Here is a 15,792-nt window from a genome sequence, read left to right on the forward strand (position 1 = left end):
AAATCCTGCATTCTTTCTAATGGCCAGCAGAGGGCGACTCCACTGATCCTATAGAAGTCTATGAGAAAATGCTCCTCCTCCTCTCCTGATGTATTCCCTCAGTAAACATGTTCCTGATGAGTTTATGGTCTCAGTCTCTAGTTTCAAGTCTTCTTCAACACAGCATGATGTTCATTTAGTCAGTGATGCTCCCATTTAGAGTCACACAGACCAGAAAGAGGGGAGGGGTTAGGGCGGGGCTACCTGTGATTGACAAGATGCTACCATGGCGACCTGAAACATGTCTTTTTGTTCTTAAATTTTTTTCTTATTTTCCAATAAATATATTTTGTTTAAAGCCTGTTTTTAGCTAGCCTGAATTAGCATACTGCTAGTGTTAGCTATAACTTAGCATTTGGAAACCTCCCCCTCCCCCTCCAGCAACACTCTCTCTTCCAAATATGGCCACTTCCTGTGACCCTGCTTTGGCTACGTCCACTTATACACTGTGGTGTAAAACAGTACGCTGATGACACTGTTGTCTTAACATGATGTTAACAATGCATCAGAACGTCCTTATGTCCACAGAAGTCCACTTTTCAGCTGTGATCTGTCTGCCTTCATGCTAATGCTAAGAAACAATGACAATGCTAACATGTTGATGCTAAGTAGAAAGAAATGGTCTTTTTCTCAAGGGAACAACTGAATTATTCCCGGTGGTTCTCCTTGTATTTTCTTTTATGCTTGCCCAGAACCTTTAACAGTTAATACTCCAGAGTCTGTGTTTTCAGTCTCACTCTGAGGCCACATTCATTCATGTGTCCGTCACCACAGCGAAGCCTGGGGGGGCTTTTACTTTCAGCAGAACAATTACTGACTCTTAACCCTCGGCCTCACCTCCCCTCTCCCTCTGTAACCTCAACACGACTGCTAAAGTGTGCATTTGTTTCGTCACATGGGACGAGGTTACAGCCGCAGCCGCCGCTCGGTCCAGACAGATGATATGAGGTGGTGATGAACCCGCTGCGTGATGGGTAATAGAAGCTATAACAGCCTGCCAGCAGCGACCTCCTCTGATTGATGTGACTCCGCTGGACACGTGCAGGCTGATCCCAGAGCTGCGATACTCCTGAAACTACGACAGGAGGGTCATGAATGCAAGTCAGAGGTCGATGGTCCATCAGCGGAGTGAACACAGGAGGAGGTAATAGAATTTCTTGACTTCAAATGAGGCAAAGAGAGCTTCTTTGTCACTGCGCGGCTGCTTTAGTGCTGCAGATGAAAATGCTTTCAGTCTCTCTTCAGCTCGCTCTGCGCTTAATGTTCCTCAGACACGTCCTGGTTACGTTCACAGGCAACAATGAAAGACACACTGTGCGTTTTTATTAATCTTGCACGTTGGCTCTAAATGACTCACAGACACAAACAGTGTGTGAATGTCTCCAGTAGATGTGTTCATCCTGCAGCAGTGAAACAGGCTGTAACGGCTGCAACATAATCCTTGATGGGTCAAAGGTCGTCCACTAAAAGTTCTTGTTGTTTCCACTGACAGGCTCAGATTGTTATTCTAAGTGTGTGACAACATGACAGAAAGGATCCCTACAGAGATAGACCTTTTTGTTACAGAGGAAGATGATTGTTTTAACCACACACAGACGTTACATCGCTCTCTGCACACACACCAGACTCCATTCAGAAAAACAGTGATTTAAGCTCACAGAACATGAAGTCACTGCTCTACTGCTGCCTCCAATGGTTAGTTTGTTAGCGTATTGTGTTGTGTTGGATATTTACAAGTGTAACAGCCAAAAAAGGTTTTGAAAGGACACAGTGAGCTTGACCTTTGACCTTCGAAATCTAATCAGCCCATCTTTGAGTCCAAACTATCAGAGATTGCCTTCAGGCGTTCCTGAGACTTGGACGATCCAACACAGTTCACACAGGGACATTTAATCTGCTGCATCATCTCCTCTGTGCTGTTTGTTTGGTTGCTACGAGCCGAGGGAATCTTGACCTTTGACCTCTGACCTGCAGAGCACTTAACAAGGCCGGGGAAAGTTACAGCTTCATCAGTGTGAGACATCCGACACTGCTGAGGGAGCAGGTGGAGGGAGAGAGCTGACAGCCAATCATCTGTCAGAGAGGAACAGAAACCCTCGGTCAGTTTGAAACTGAAAGTTTAGAAGAGGCGACTTTAAGTTTGCTGAGGCAGAAACTCTCAGATCTTTTGACCTTGTTCAGCTTTAATCAGCGATGTAACATTTCAGCTAATTTCATTATCTGCTCATTAATTAACTTTACATTAAGGCGTCCCGTGAGACCAGAGATTTAGAGGTTCAGTTCAGTCAATCACAAACTCTGCAGACGTGTCGGGTCGGACGGTCTGCAGCAGACTCACACAAACCAGGGAGCAGCGTCCTGACAGGACGTACAGTGCTGTATGAAACATGGGGCTTATTTTAGTGCTGGAATCAGACACATCCTACAGTCCAAAGACACGCTGGTTAGGTTCACTGGTGACTCTAAATTGCCCGTAGGTGTGAATGTGAGTGAGAAAGGTGTGTCAGCCCTGTGATTGACAGGCGACCTGTCCAGGTGTACCCCGCCTCTCGCCCAATGACAGCTGGGATAGGCTCCAGCCCCCCGTGACCCTGCACAGAGGTAGATGATGGATTGATCTGCAGCTTCAGTGTGACTGAGTCTCCTGTTTTCTCGTTGTAGTTTGTCTTTGATTTTCCGTCTTTTTCTTAAAGTAATCAAACACGTGTTTTGGTGGGACAGATTTTCTCTTCAGCTTTATTGATCCAATAAACTCACAGCCCTCCACTCTTAACTCAACACAGGAGCACAAACAGCCTGAATAGTTAAAGGAGAGTTAATGTAATATTGAGTCTGATTAGTTAAACGCTGCGTTCATGTGTGAACTCTCTGCAGCAGCAGAAATTAAACACACTCCGTCTGATGCTGAAGCTGAATGAAGCCAGTCACAAGCCGCTCGCTCGCCTCTGGTTTGACCAACATGAATTTGTCCTGCAGTTCAGCTTCAGCAGCTTCGCTCTGTTTAGTATTCAGGTGACGCCCGCTGAAGGTCACCTTGTGTGGTATTTATTTGGAGGGGCCATATTTCCCCAGCAGCTCAGAACCAATCAGAAGAGACTAATAACTGTATGTAAGGGAAGCGATACAAACATACTGCTGCTGTTTTTAAACGTTTTACATTTTTCAGACTCTTCGCTGCCAGCCTCCGAGGAAGATGTCTGCAAGAAGCCAAGGTGAGCCGCAGCAGGTGGACACGTGATCACAGGTTATCGGTCAGACGACCTCTGCAGCCAGACTCAAACTGTGTTTGGATTTGGACATTTTATGAGTTCATCGTTCTGACCACACAGCTGATGTCTGATTAACTGACCTCCTTCTTCTTTAAACTGAACAATAAAAGTCCTCACTTCCTGAGTCTTCAGGTGTTCGGGAGGATAAATGATGGCCGCTGAATCCTCATTCAGGCTTTTCTCTCCATCTCTCTCTTCACCTCTCAATCACGCTGCAGCCTCTCCGCTCTGCGTAAGGAGCTGGGGGAGAACACAATTATTGCAATTACCCACAGCGAGATGACCCCAATCAAGCCATTCAACAGAGGCAATTAAAAAGAGGTGGCAGCCACATAAAGCCGGAGGTTTCAGAGCAGCCACGTTTCTCTGTGTGACCGCTGAGGAGGAGAGAGAGAGAGGAGAGAGGAGAGAATAGAGAGAGAGAGAGAGGAGAGAGAGAGAGAGAGAGAGAGAGAGAGAGAGAGAGAGAGAGAGAGAGAGAGAGAGAGAGAGAGACTTTCCTAAATAAGAAGAGCGAACAGGAGCTTGAAAGTCAGAGTCTTCTCAGCGTTTGTTTCCTTCTAATTTAAAATGTTTCTTCTGTCAGACTCTCGTACAAAGCTGCATCGTCAGCACAGAAACATCACAATCATATCCCACCTGTCTCATTAACACCTGCTGTGTGATCACCTGTGTGTTTTCTTTCATGTCATGTTTGTTTGTATGAAGAAGCTGGACGTCTCAGAAACACGCCGACGGCCTGCGAGCTCTGTGTGACTGTCCTCAGTGTGACGGGAGGTGACAGGTGAGTTTCTGCTGCTGCTGGGAGGCAGAGAGGAGCGGCCCAGTCTGCCACAGGTACAGACAGTGTGGCCGTGCAGGTGAGAGGCTGGGAATGAATCCAGCTTTTCTTCTTCTCTTCCTCCACAGCAGCTGGAGATGGAGACGATAAGGCGGCCACAGTGACCCGCTCAGGCGAGGCTGGCGGAGCTGGGTCTTCATGTCGGGCCTGCTGGGACTCTGCAGGTTGTCTGGTGTCAGAGCCTTTAAGCTCTGTTAGCGATGGGTTCCTGTCTGATTGTTCTGTAATATAAGAGGCGATGCAGACAACAGCATCCTGCTCACCTCCACGTGTGACTGCTGAGATGAATAATGGCCGAACACATCATCAGCGGAGCTCTGTGATGAGCAGATAAACCAGCTGCATTGTGTTCAACAAGGACACACCTGAGAGCTCGTTTCATCCAACAGCAGTTTCACAGCTGCAGCGACAGTTTCACCTGGAATACAGAATCTGTGTGACTGGAGCGAACATGTTACGGACGTCAATAAACCAATGACATTGATTCATCTATTGAAAAGGTGTCATATAAAGAAAATAACAAATAATTGAAGTATTTACAACATTTTTTTTGCATGTAAAGTACAAATATTTAAACATCATGCAAACCAGGATTTCCTGACGCCAGATCGCCGCCCCCTCTTGCTGCCTGCACGTTTTCTCGACTTTTAAGCTGCTCGTAACGCAACGTAATGACATCATCCGAAACATAGAACATGATAACCCGGAAGCTGGAAGCCTTGTCCGTCTTTTGCCAAAAGCATTCCGGCTTTAGCTATGATCTCTGTGACCGTCAACGCCTCGTCACGAATGTTGTGACCTCATCGATGAATGCAAAATGTGATGTCATGAACGACAGAGGTCGCAGCTTTCTGCTGCAAAAAGAATGACGACTTTAGCTATCATAGCTTTTATTTATGATCATTTAACACAGGATCCTGCAAACAGCCCAGGATGAAAACACGCCCCCTACAGGCAGGAACAGTTACAGCAGCAGTTTACAGATGATGAGGTTCCTGCAGCACAGAGAGCTTAAAAATACGATTTATAAACAATAATAAAGGAAATGTTGTTGTAGATGTAGATATACCCGAACAATCTGCTCTCCACTGAGAAAACAAATATACTCTGTGTGCTGCTCTGCTGAACAGAATTGTTTTCTGCCGTCGAGCTGGAGCTAAACCTGAGTCAGCCCTGAATCAGCAGAGTCATCGCCCTGTCCTCACTCACTTCCTGTGCAGACCAGCCGTCCTCGCCGTGTGGCCCCGAGCTGGCACAGGTCAGCGGCCGCCGCCCTGCACCGTGTGTCCGCGCAGCCGTTATGTAACCACACCTCCATCAGTGAGTCTGAGGTTTCACCAACAATCTGCCACCTCTCACGCCAACACACCGAACAGACCCAGAGACACTCAGTACTGTTGAATATCAACCTGTCGGACTGATGAGTCTCTGCAGAGACAGATTGTGTCTCTGGTTTCAGAACTGATTTTATATCTGAGACTTCAGATTAGGAGTTTCTTCATCTCTGACTTCTCATTTATTGTTAATTTACCATCACAAACAGGCTGACCTAACTATCTAACTACAGTCAGGAGATGTTGCTGTAATGTTACATAAAACAGACGCTTTAGTCCCTCAGCGCAGTGAACACAACATATGTGCATTTTGACACTAAACTGGAGATATGTTATTTAAATAACAGCTCGAACAAAGTGTGACTGCCTGTAAGTGACATGTAGCGACTGTCTGCTCTCATGACACTCAGGAAAAACACTAAATGTTATTAACTTAAGACTCATTAATTAAAGAACCTCCAGTTTAAGCAGAGAGCAACAACACAACATGAACTTTCTGTAAATTGAAAAATATATGAGACACACAAAGTGTGCTGTGTGATAGTTGTGGTCTGTGACACGTGGGCTCATTATCGCCAGAGCAGAAATTAACTGACCTCTATAAGAGCTCACATTGAAGAATCAATAGGCTCTCAGTGTTTGTGGGTCTGTTACTGAGGAGCAGGAGCAGGAGGAGGAGGAGGAGGAGGAGGAGGAGGAGATGTGGCCTGAACTCAGAGCCCAGAGCCAAGAGAGACTCTGAGGACGAGGCCGAGCCACCGGCTGCTGCCAGGAAGAAGAACTCCCCTCCAAAATAAAAGTGCAACAGGAATATCACGACGGAAAACTAATAATTTACATAAACAAAGTTCGGACTTTAGTTAAATATTAACACTGAATTACGTCCAAAGTTAAAGTACGTTTCAGGTACACCTTGTTCACAGTTTTCAGGGGTGGTGAACAGGGAAGGGGAAAAGGGAGAAACGAAAGGAATGATACAAAGAACACCATAAGAACAAACTGATTCCTCACTGATAATTAATAACAATAAAGTTAAATTATTTTCAGTTTATTTAGTTTCATCAGTTTAATGCCGTCTGAAGCTGCGTTCAGGAAAAACAAACAATAACACAAGTGAAAGAAAATGTCAGTGTTGAACGCAGCCTCCTCCAGTAGTTTTGTTTAAAAAATATTAATAGAATAAAAACTGCAATATTTGAATATTGATACATCGATCTGGTTTAAATATATAGGAATAAAAACTAAATATAATCATGTTTTTAATTTACCTGATCACGGTCCTGTGTGACGATTGATGATGACGTTGACCTTCTTTGCTTGTTCTGCGATTTGATTGGCGGGTTTATATCCAATGATTGTATGTGTGGGAAAACACAAACAAACGTAGTGTAACACTTTCCAGTGTAGTTTCTCGGAGTTTTTAGAACAGTCGAATGATCAGTGAAATAAAATAAGTTCGTGCTAATGAGCTGATTATGGACTGTGTTCATTTCGCTATGGATTAAAAATAGGAGAGAGTTGTTGACGTTTGTGGCGATGATCCCAGATGCTAATTGCAGTAACGAGGATGCTAACTGCTAACGTGAAGAAGGACATCATGCTACCAAACATGGAGTTAAATGAGGCCGATGAGGAGGATGAGGAAGAGGACTGCTGAGCTGCGTCAGTATGTAAGTTAGCGTTTTAAGCTGAAAATAAGCTGCTTCTGTCCTGTGCTGTGTGCCTCGGGCTAATGGTAGCTAGCTAGCAGCTGGCAGGCAGCTGCTAGCTAGCTGGAATTGTGTGCTGCTGTTTATAGTAACTTAAGATGAATCTGCTTTATTAGATCGCTTTTGCTCACAGCTGAAGCATTTTGTGAATCCAAGGAGGATCGTTGTGGTGACTTTGATGTGGGTTGTGATTGTTGTGTACTTTTTGTTTGTTTATTTACAATGTACGAAATTAATGGTGCTTGTGTTGTACATTTAGTAACGAGCATTTCATAGTTCTCTACTCGGGATAAGTCGATCTCTTTGTTCTGTTGTATTATCATTATCATTATCATTATTATTATTATTATTATTATTATTGTTGCTGTGTTATACATCATTAGCTCCCCTCATTACAATTCCTTGTGCTGCTTCTGAGAACACCTTCACCCGTGTGTCAGGTGTGGATGTGATGCTCAAGTTAAATCAATATGATGATTAACAGTTTAAAATGTGTTGAATTCTACTAAAACACTAAAGAAATGCACCTCAGTCAAAGGTCAGGCAGGAAAGGAGAAGTGCCATTATTTTAGTAAAGATGCAGCGATAACTTCCTGAAATAAATCTGCTGTCTGACGTTCAGTACGGTTATTTATGCAGTGTGTCCAATTCTTTGGTTATCTTACTTTCCATTACAGTGTCAGTGTAACTAATGACATCATACTGGAAAGTTTGTGTTCTTTTTCTTTTTTTGAGACTTTTATTGTGCACCTCCTCCTACTGCTACCCAAGGCTAAAACAGCACAATGTGAAGTCTGGGGGCTGAGAAGCTTCAGGCCACATTTTCTGTTTCCATGTGGAAACACAATACTTTGATCTGATCGTTAAAGGTGTTAAATGTTTAATTTAAGGTCTATTTCTTCAAAGTTTGAACAAATTCCAGCCGAAAGACAAATAAAGCAGTAAGAACTCTCCAGAAGAAAAGTGTAACGTCTCCTCCAAACTAAAATACTCCACCAGTAGTAAAGCCGCAGCATCAGTACCGCAGTAAATGTCTGTGTCCTGTGGTGTCCACAATAAGTGGGCCGGTTTTTGGACAGCTGAAGTGGAAACGTGGTCCTGGCTGCTCCGGCCTCTCTGGCACACTGAGCTGTTTTCTGATCCCAGCGTTCCCAGAACGTTTGGACGCCGCTGCTGCGCTGATTGATGGAGCTATTCTTATTTCTGTGACCCGTTACGTAAAAACACAGTCAGACCCTAAAAATAAGAGCCGGCTTTTCAGGACCATCATTGTTTGCTTTAGTACAGGAGCAGGAATCTGGATCCATCCATCAACTTCTGACCGCCCCCCAAATTAGTCACATTAGCGTCGGGTGGTGCAGCTGTGGGTGAAAGTTATAGATGTCTGTCTGCAGAGCCGAGCTGCTGTGGGAGGGGCCGGAGAATACAAAGTGTGTGAAATGTATGAACATGGAGCAGAAATAGCAGAGGGAGCTTTCCAGGAAATCAAAAAGTCACATGGCCTGCTGGAAGCGTCCCGTATCTGGATTCTCCTCCAACATGTGGCTGCAGATGTTGCAGCGTCAGAGAGTCGGAGCAGATCTGATGTGGATCAGTTCAGACGGGCGAGAGGAACTATTTTTACCATGTTACCTTCCTGTCAACTGAAAACTAGATTAAACATAAATGTACATGTTTAAGAGGCTCAAAGGTCAGGCAGGTAATTAAGCTTACAAGACAACATGAAACAATTAGAGACCAAACTGTAAAATAATAAAATAATATAAAATAAGGGAACAGGCCGTTTAAATGAAAGGAACAAAGATAATAAAAGAATAAACTGACAGATAACCTGAAGGAACCTTTCACTTCCTGTGTTCACTTCCTCAACATGAAGAAACAAACTGTCAACATGTTTTTATTTCAGCTGTAAAACGACTTCACTTTATCAGTTCTCATAAAAACTCACTGACACTTTAGAACTCAGTCTCTGTTCCAACACTTTGATGACCACAAAGAAAATCACTTATTGATGATGTTGGTTGTACTGTTGTCTGACGCGACGTGAAGTCTTTTTACTTGAATATACATGTTGGACATATTTTCATATATTCTTTAATATCTGCTTCGACACTTTCACATTTTATACTCTGATATTTACTTACAAACTAACTTGCGTACCTGTAATCTTCCTTGCATACTTCCTTTTATACTTTTATACTTTTATATTTAACATTTCTATAAATGTTTGTAAAGTGTTTTGAGTATTTTGAAAAGCGCTATACAAATAAAATGCTTAATTATTATTATTTATATTTTCTTAAGCACTCGTATGTTTCCTCGGCTAATTGCATAACGCCTGAAGTACTTGTATTCTTTGCTGAATACTTGCACAATATGTAATTATGTATTTATTAACATATTTGCATGTTTCCTTCCTTACTGGTATTTTTCCTTACGTCCTTGTGTAACTCCTTCAGCACTTAGCCGACACGCTTCCATTTATTTAAGTACTTGTATATTTACGTGTGTACTTACATAATATTACAACACTATTAGAGAAAATATTTATTTTATTTTCTGTAATATTCATACAATATGACGACGACTTTAATCACAGTGATGAGAATAAATCAACTGATGGATTCTGCATCGACTGTTTGTCTCTGATGCTCGCGCTGTTTTTCTCTGGCTGTATTTTTGTTGGTGTCGGGGGGAGGGGGTGTTATTCAGAGCTGTTTGTGTGTGTGTGTGTGTGTGTGTGTGTGTGTGAGAGTGTGTGTGAGTGTGTGATAGTCTGGCAGTTTGATCAACCATGTTAATAGAGTCTGGAGAGAGGTCACGGCTGTGTGAGGGACGGTGGCCTGAGCAGAACAAACTGACAGAATGTGAAGCTGCAGTTTGATAAACTGAAGGCGGAGCCCCTACAGACCGTTCATGGCTAACACACACACACACATACTGTCAGGTGTTTTCCAGTATTAGTGTGTCCTGAAGAGTTTTTAGGATTTAAAACGTTTTAAAGAACATAAGATAAAAATCTGTAAATGTGGCGGGACAGGAGAGCAGCTGGTTTCTGAAACACTCATGGCTGCACAGTCTTTGTTTAAGCGGCCCAGCTCCAGTGACACGCTTGCTAACCGTCTTTGTAACGTTGATTTTGTGACGTCCAAGCTGCAACGTGGTTTATGGTTTAATACCTGGAGCTTTATCAGGGTGGAGTGCGTCCTGCTGCAGCTGCTGGACGACTATCAGAACATTAAACGTCCCTTCCAGTAAATATTAGCCCTCCAGCATCGACGATCAGCGGTGCAGTTTCTTAGTTTACCCAGCTGCAGGTGTGTGTGTACAGTAAGTCAGGTGACATTTACAGTCGGTCTCCATCAGTACATCCTGCTGAGGTTGTTGTGGAGGACGCAGCAGGAAGTGATCTCATCGCTCTGCATGCTGAGACGCTGCTAGTCAAACGTGTAATCTCCTAATGCTTCCCCGGAGACGAGGGATTCCTGACATTGGAAATGTCTGAGGAAGGACGCGTTGGACTGAGAACACATCACACGAGCCGTCACCTTTACCCAGCATGCATCTGTGCAGGGAGACAATCACAAAGTGGATTTGTACCTGAGAAAATACAACATGGCTGCATCTTTGTATGGAAGAGTGTTAGAGTGAAACATCAGGAGGAACAATGAGGGGGGAGAGCTTGACTTTATTCTTGAGTTACAACATAGATGAAATTCTCCTTCCTCTGGTTGTTCCTCCTCTGAGCAGCTCTGACACTCGCTGTGTCCTCGAGACCTCTTTCCTTTATGACTGTAATGTTTCCAAAAGCTGCCAACGCCTCTCTGTTCCTGTAACCTTCGCTCCTGAAACTGATAAGAGGAAACTATTTTCTGTGTCTTTAGTTTTGTTTTTGCTGTGCGGTTAATTATTATAACGAGGCCTCCAAAGGTCTTTAACCGATCCAGACTCGTCGGGGACTTCCATCAAAGATTAATGTCGGGAGCAGACGAGGTGTTTCTCTCCCGCCGAGATAACAGAGGATCCTCCCGATGCTCCGAACCCGTTCCCCTCCTCTGATACCGACGTCTTCAAACTGGAGCTGCCGCTTTACACTGCAGCTGTTAAAAGGCAGCGCATTCACAGAGCGACAGTTACAGTTCATTTCAATATTTTACTCTGGAAACCTCTTCAGTTCGTTTCCTGTTGCTTCCCCACATTACAGAGATCCTCCGGAGATTCCCGTCAGCTCCCTGAAACATTAACCCACATTCTGATTCTGATTCAGAACCAGGAAATGAAAGCAACGTGACCTTCAGCGTTCAGTCATTCAGTCTTTAACTGAACCTTTCTTATGAGGTCTGTAACTGTAGCTGCCTTTGGAGAGATATACTGTCGATACAGGCGCCGTCTTTTCTGCAGGGAAAGCCAACGACAGTCCTGACTGCCTGCTCGGGCCGTCACAGATACTGTGTGACAAACAGTGAGCGAGCTAACGAGCAGGTACGGTGAGCACAGACACAGCTAGCTGCTAATCAGTGCTAACATTTAAATAACAGTATAAACAGTGTGTGAGACGTGTTGGACGGTCTGTTCGTCCAATAAAGCGCACACACAGATTATCTGTCTGATATTTACATGAACAAATCTCCAAAAGGCTCCAACAGCACAAACACGGCCCAGAGGTTACGTTCAGTGACTGAGTTAGCTGAGGGGACACCTAGTACAGTTGTCATGAAGAGAGAAATGAGCTATAGAGACCCAAACTGTTTTTTGTACCAGGCTGTAAACATGCAGATCATGGATGAGGCTAACATGCTAACATGCTAACATGGTCTGTTCCTCCTCTTCATGCGGCTCATGTCCTGATGAAACACCTTCTCATTGATGAAGGTGTTCATGAATACCAGCCAGCTGTCTCTCACAGCTCTCCCTGTCAGCTGTACGCTGTCATTTCATCTAACGACTGTACGTTCGTTTAATTACACAGGACGTGTGATGTTAAAGATGTGCAGCTCCCTGCGGAGAGGAGCCGAGTCACTGATCCTGGACCAGCGTGCACACACACACACGCACACACACACACACACGCACACACACACACACACACACACACACACACACACACACACACACACACACACACAGCTGCTGGTATAAGAGGACAAAGCAGGTTAGATTCAGTCCCAGCTGCTAGAGACTCTGACACTTCAACAAACCAAAAGCTGATTTTGAATTCACTTTAAGATTCCCATCACTGTCGGGATGCGTCCCACATTATGAGTCTGTGTCATGTGATCATTTCAGACTCGAGTCCTGCTCACGTCCTGATTTCACACTCGTTTAAAGCAGGGCTGGTGTGCACGTATGTAACGTGTTCACACCTCGCTGGAGACTGAATTCAGTTGACTCTGTGTCTGCTGTGTGTGCTGTGTGTGCTGATGGACACCACTGTGCTGACGTTCTCTGGTGCTGAGAAAGAAGAGGGCGGAGCGTCACCCAGGTCTTCGTGCGCCCCCTCTTTGAAGCCTCAAGTCTGATGTTTTGGCCGTCGCCATCTTGCTTTTTTGGAGCCAGAAGCCACGGGACTGATGCACAATGTTACGTCTCTATCCTGGTTGACAGGGCCATTGTAGTGACCTGTCAATCACGGGTAGCCCCGCCCTAAACCCTCCCCCGCTCTGTGACTCTCAATGGGAGCATCAGTGACTAAATGAACATCATGCTGTGTTGAAGAAGACTTGAAACTAGAGACTGAGACCATAAAGTCATTAGGAAAATGTTTACTGAGGGAATACATCAGGAGAGGAGGAGGAGCATGTTCTCATAGACTTCTATAGGATCAGACAGTGCAGTCTCCCCCTGCTGGACTTTAGAAAGAATGCAGGTTACAGGCACTTTGCATTGGAGTCACTTTTAAAACTAGAGGCTACGTCCACGTCTTATATACAGCCTATTGTAATTGTAAACAGTGACCTTTGACCCTAAGTTCTAATCAGCTCATCTTTATGTTCAGATGGAACTGGTGCCAAATGTAATAAATCAGCAGATAGAAGTGACTAAATGATGTCACAGCTAACGGCCAACATGCTGCTGTGTTTCCTCCGTCTCTCTGCGACATGTTTTCACCGTGACGTTTCGGCTCACAGCGCCCCCTCGGCCTCCGCCGTGTCGGCCATTTTTCACGTCAGACTCCGAAGTTATCCAGAACCATACAGTAAAAATGAGCAGCATTAATAACGGTGACGGCAGGAAGCTTCAGAGGGTGGGAAAAATGCTGCATATACACTGTGTGTGTATTTAAAGAGGACGGTGGAGGGTAACGGTCAGCGTGTCCCAGTGAACCGTTCAGACCCAACAAACAGAGAGTCCAACTACAGCCAGCGGACCGGGTCATGTGTGGTCAGCTGTCAGCACGTCACAACACGAAGAAACAGCCAATCACAGAGCTCCAAACTCTGCAACAAAGCTCCGTTTTTTCTTTCTGTAGAAGCAGCCACAGAGGCTCATGGGTAATGTAGTACTTTAAAGGTCATTAAATGATTTTTATGAAGACGTTTAAGACTGCTGAGCGTAGTTAGCTTTTAGCATAGCATCAGACGGTAGCTCAGTCTGCAGGGACTTGGCTTGGGAACCGGAGGGTGGCCGGTTCAAGTCCCAGGACGGACCAACCATGCAAATTGGGACTGGTAGCTGGAGAGGTGCCGTGTCATGCGCATCTTTCTGTGCAGCCCCCTCACATCTCTCCATTAGTGCATGTCCACAGAGTCCACAGAGTCCTGGTGTGTGTATTCTGGGCCTCTGTGTGTGTGTGTGTGTGTGTGTGTGTAGCATGTTTGTACGAACAGAGTGAAAACATTGAATTTCACCTCAGGGATTAATAAAGTATATCTTCTTCTTCTTCCTGTGTTTATTAGCTTGTTAGCTTGTTAGCTTGTTAGCTTGTGACTGCTGCGGGCTGACACAGCCTTAATGGTTATGAAGCATACAATAATATCCATGTTGGAGTCTCGCTTGTTGAGGATTGTGGCGGGAAGCTTCAGCATCTGGTTACATTCAAAATGATCAAAACTTTCACTATGCTAATGCTAATGCTAACTGCTGCTAAGTCTGCTCTCGTTGCACCAGAGCTGTGAGGTTTATTTGTTGCTTTGACATTTGCACTAAAGGAAATCTAATCCATCAGGTGACACATGTGAAAACACCTCGTCAGTGACACACCTCGCACAGATGCAGGTCAGGTCGCTAAGGTCACAGGTCAGTTTTAGTTTACATGTATTTGTCTCCGTTCTTCTGATTTCAGCGGCGGATGATTTCTGCCTGCAGAGCTTTTCAGAGAAAAACAAACACGGTCCTGATCTTTAGAAAGCGGCCTTCTGTCTGATTAATGTGACATCTAAGGTCTCACAGTGACATGTGACTGCACGAGGTGACCTCATCACGAGGCCTCGCAGACGTCCTGCAGCCAGACAGGAAACCGAAACCTGGACAGAAGCGGAGACGACGCGCTGCCAGAGAACCGAAAGAGAAGCACAGAGATATTTAAAAAAGCTCGCAGCAACTGGTGTGTGTGCGTGTGTGTGCGTGTGTGTGCGTGTGTGTGTGTGTGTGCGTGTGTGTGTGTGTGTGTGTGTGTGTGTGTGTGCGTGTGTGTGTGTGCGCGTGTGTTATACAGGAAATGAGGTAGTGGCAGACTGCAGAGGTCGTGCAGGCAGCTGAAGTGAGGATTTCAGAGTGAGTCAGACTATCAGACACTGATGAGTCAAACACACAGAGTTGAAATCAGTTTGAAATAAGTTTGGAAAAGTTGCATCATTAAATATTAAAGCTGTCCTCTCTGTGGCCCGCAGGCCTCTGGAGGCTGCTCCTGATTGGATAATGACCCTCAGAAAGAGGCCATATGGTCCTTTAACTGCAGACTTAGTCATGTCTGTAGCAGCAGCAGACGAGACGAGGCAACAGGTTTAATGAGCAGGACGACACGTCTGATGTTTCTACAGCGAGGAACTAAAGTTTTCAGACTCTCTTAGACGTGTTTATTAGACCCTCTTCCTGTGTGTGTGTGTGTGTGTGTGTGTGTGTGTGTGTGTGTGTGTGTGTGTTGCAGCCACCTGTGTATTATCACCTCCACCAATCAGGTCATTTTGTTGTTTGTCAGCAGGATCAGAGAAAAACTACCGGCCGGATGTTCATGTAACTTTTTGGAAGGGTGAAACACGGTGCGAGTTCCTCTTTCCTTTTTCTTTTTCTCATTACTTTGTGATTTTGGGCTCTTAAAAGCCGACGTATGAAGTTACCTGTGAGGGTTACCTGTGAGGGTCACCTGTGTCACCGTGCAGGGTTTCATAAAACCATGGCTGTGGGTGCAACACGTTTGGCATTTTAGATCATTTGTAAAACAGAAACCGTGAACATCGTTTCCTTTTCTTTTTAACCTCATGATCTTCTTTTTAAAGCTTTGTGAGTTTCTGTTTGTTTGTTTTCATGAGCGGGCGTGACGCTGACACAGAACAAGATTTATTTCAGATAAAATGACCACCTGGTGTTTCGAACGACATCATGAAGATGAGACTCTGTTCACGTGTATCGGCTGTAATTAATATTTAGTTTAACAGAAGTTT

Source organism: Semicossyphus pulcher, unplaced genomic scaffold, assembly GCF_022749685.1.
Source record: "Semicossyphus pulcher isolate SPU_LCO1_2020_fin unplaced genomic scaffold, fSemPul1.0.p SCAF_20, whole genome shotgun sequence".
Lineage (NCBI taxonomy): Eukaryota > Metazoa > Chordata > Actinopteri > Labriformes > Labridae > Semicossyphus > Semicossyphus pulcher.